We start from the raw sequence: 3,764 nt of genomic DNA, 5'->3' as shown, positions 1-3,764 counted from the left end.
TTTATGTAGATTGTTCTTATTCCTAGTATTGATATTATGTATTGACCTGTTGGTTGGAAATAGAGATATATTACTTGCAACAAATTTCATTAAGGAATAAATGTACTGAGAAGCAGTGGTTAGAGTACAAAGTTCCTTGAACAGGTTTCTACATGATGTTCTTGAATTTGTACCACAAATGATTCTTATTACATGCTTTTGCATGGGGCAATGGCCTTGCCGCAGTGGATACACTGGTTCCCGTGAGATCACCGAAGTTAAGGGCTGTTGGGCGTGGCCGGCACTTGGATGGGTGACCATCCGGGCCACCATGTGCTGTTGCCATTTTTCGGGGTGCACTCAGCCTCGTGATGCCAATTGAGGAGCTACTCGACCGAATAGCAGCGGCTCCGGTCAAAGAAAACCATCGTAATGACCGGGAGAGCGGTGTGCTGACCACACGCCCCTCCTATCCGCATCCTCAGCTGAGGATGATACGGCGGTTGGATGGTCCCGATGGGCCACTTGTGGCCTGATGATGGAGTGCTACATGCTTTTGCATGCTGAAAACTTTGCTGCTGCTGCTGCTGGTGAGTTATCCCAGAATATGATCCTGTATGACATAATAGAATGAAAGTAAGTGAAGTATGCAACTACATCTGACATCATTCTCACTGCAAATACAGACTTGTTTAGGCGGTAAGCAATTCTGTGGTATGCCCTTACCAAGTGAATTTATTATTGAGCTGTAATCCCAGAAATTTAACGCTGTCAACCTCTTCAATCTGCATGTCTTCATATGTTATATACATGCTGGAAGGAAGGTTGTGAACTGCATATAGTGGGTCTTTTCAAAGTTTAATGACAGTGAATTAGCTTTAAACCATTTATTAAGGTCAGTGAAAATTTTATTAGCAGCTATTTCTAAATCTGTACTTGACTTGCTACTTGTTTCAATGTTTGTATCATCTGCAAACAAAACAAACTTAGCACCTGGAAATGTAACAGACAAGAGGTCATTAAAGTACATAAGAAAAGCAATGCACCCAAGATGGAACCTTGAGGAATTCCATATGTAATTAATTCCCAGTCAGAAGAAGACTAACTGCTTACTGCACAGGTATTCCGCAACGACATCCTTTGTTTTTTGTTAGTTAGATAAGACTCAAACCATTTTGCTGCATGCCAGTGACACCATAATATTCTAATTTACTTAAGAGAATGGTCTGGTTTACTCAGTCAAAAGATTTTGACAGGTCACAGAAAATGCCAGTACCGTCTCATTTATTACCTCTTTTGTAGTGCAAAATTTGTATACAGGGTGTAACAGAGAGACTTTCAGGGATGTTGAGAGCATGTAGCAAAGTCCAATTAGCTGTCTAGCCCAGTCCCATGGAAAAGATAGAGAGAGAGAGAGAGAGAAAACTAAAATTAAAACTGTGTTTCCAACCAAGCGGTTTTGCCAAGCCAACTGAAGCCACCGATAACTTGTCTAAGTAGAGGACTATCAAATTGTGAAGGTGGGGCAATTTTCATGATCACCAATCATTTATTTCTTAAAATACTCAAGAAGGTATAAATCTGCTGAAGTCCCAGTGGCTATTGGTTCCAAATCAAGCCGAGGCAATGGCTGCATGGAGGGACACCAACCTGCCCTGTGGGCAGAGTGCTGGAACACACCTGATGGTGTGTAGATAGGCCAAAGTGACCTTCCACAGAAAGGTTAAGTAACCATGGGCTAGTCTACCTCCTGTTGACTTCAGGATCCCTTGTGCTCTCTGAGGAAGCACATTTTGTGTGAGAACCTGAGGTTACAAAACTGCTAACAGGCATCCTCTTGGCCTCAGTTTGTAGCAGTGCTTGATAAGCTTACTTCATGACCAGCAGCAGTGCAGGAGTTGCCACAATATTTGTGATACTAATGTTTGTTTTCATCATCTTTGAAGCAACCACATGCTGTTATGCTCAGTTTTAGCCAAGATATTCACAGTAGAATGTAACACTTCTGTCTGTGATTAAGCTGTTAATACACAATTTGCAACACAAGAAATTAACTTCATGGTATCTACAATGTTATAGTGGTAATCTCTGCCACACTACCCTGGTCTGCATGCTCGCAATGTGTGTCCATTCATGGCTCATTTACCTTCATGTGTGATTCAAATACTGAAGATTCATCTCAAACTTATTGCAAAACTACTCTCTCTCGGGACTGGCCTGGTTGTCATTATTTCTCCTCTTTCCTCATTACCTTAGCCAGCTTCATCCTGACCCACAACTTCTTCACTTTTGAAGGCCAGACATACCAACAATTAAAAGGAACAGCCATGGGTAGCAGGATGGCCCCCTCGTACGCCAACCTATTCATGGGTCGCTTAGAGGAAGCCTTCTTGGTTACCCAGGCCTGCAAACCCAAAGTTTGGTACAGATTTATTGATGACATCTTCATGATCTGGACTCACAGTGAAGAAGAACTCCAGAATTTCCTCTCCAACCTCAACTGCTTTGGTTCCATCACCTCGTCCTACTCTAAATCCCATGCCACTTTCCTTGACGTTGACCTCCATCTGCCCAATGGCCAGCTTCACACGTCCGTCCACATCAAACCCACCAACAAGCAACAGTACCTCCATTATGACAGCTGCCACCCATTCCACATCAAATGGTCCCTTCCCTACAGCCTAGGTCTTCGTGGCAAACAAATCTTCTCCAGTCCGGAATCCCTGAACCATTACACCAACAACCTGAAAACAGCTTTCGCATCCCGCAACTACCCTCCCAACCTGGTACAGAAGGAAATTACCAGAGCCACTTCCTCATCCCTTCAAACCCAGAACTTCCCACAGAAGAACCCCAAAAGTGCCCCACTTGTGACAGGATACTTTCAGGGACTGGATCAGACTGAATGTGGCTCTCCAGCAGGGATATGACTTCCTCAAATCCTGCCCTGAAATGAGATCCATCCTTCATGAAATCGTCCCCACTCCACCAAGAGTGTCTTTCCGCCGTCCACCTAACCTTCGTAACCTCTTGGTTCATCCCTATGAAATCCCCAAACCACCTTCCCTACCCTCTGGCTCCTACCCTTGCAACTGCCCCTGGTGTAAAACCTGTCCCATGCACCCTCCCACCACCACCTGCTCCAGTCCTGTAACCCGGAAGGTGTATACGATAAAAGGCAGAGCCACGTGTGAAAGCACCCACGTGATTTACCAACTGACCTGCCTACACTGTGAAGCTTTCTATGTGGGAATGACCAGCAACAAACTGTCCATTCACATGAATGGACACAGGCAGACAGTGTTTGTTGGTAATGAGGATCACCCTGTGGCTAAACATGCCTTGGTGCACGGCCAGCACATCTTGGCACAGTGTTACACCGTCCGGGTTATCTGGATACTTCCCACTAACACCAACCTGTCAGAACTCCGGAGATGGGAACTCGCCCTTCAGTATATCCTCTCTTCTCGTTATCTGCCAGGCCTCAACCTCCGTTAATTTCTAGTTGCCGCCACTCATACCTCACCTGTCTTTCAACAACATCTTTGCCTCTTTACTTCCGCCTCAACTGACAATTCTGCCCAAATTCTTTGCCTTTACAAATGTCTGCTTGTGTCTGTGTATGTGCGGATGGATGTGTGTGTGTGTGTGTGTGTGTGTGTGTGTGTGTGTGTGTGTGTGCGGGTGTATACCTGTCCTTTTTTCCCCCTAAGGTGGGTCTTTCCGCTCTCGGGATTGGGGTGGCTCCTTGCCCTCTCCCTTGGGGCCCGCATCCTTTCGTCTTT

At 45.2% G+C, this 3,764-nt stretch overlaps 1 pseudogene; it reads left to right on the top strand.

Moving 5' to 3' along the window:
• The first annotated feature begins 206 nt into the window (after window positions 1-206).
• Window positions 207-324, top strand: LOC124614338 (annotated as a pseudogene).
• The last annotated feature ends 3,440 nt before the right edge of the window (window positions 325-3,764 follow it).

Source organism: Schistocerca americana, chromosome 4, assembly GCF_021461395.2.
Source record: "Schistocerca americana isolate TAMUIC-IGC-003095 chromosome 4, iqSchAmer2.1, whole genome shotgun sequence".
Lineage (NCBI taxonomy): Eukaryota > Metazoa > Arthropoda > Insecta > Orthoptera > Acrididae > Schistocerca > Schistocerca americana.
This window is presented reverse-complemented; position numbering and strand designations above follow the sequence as displayed.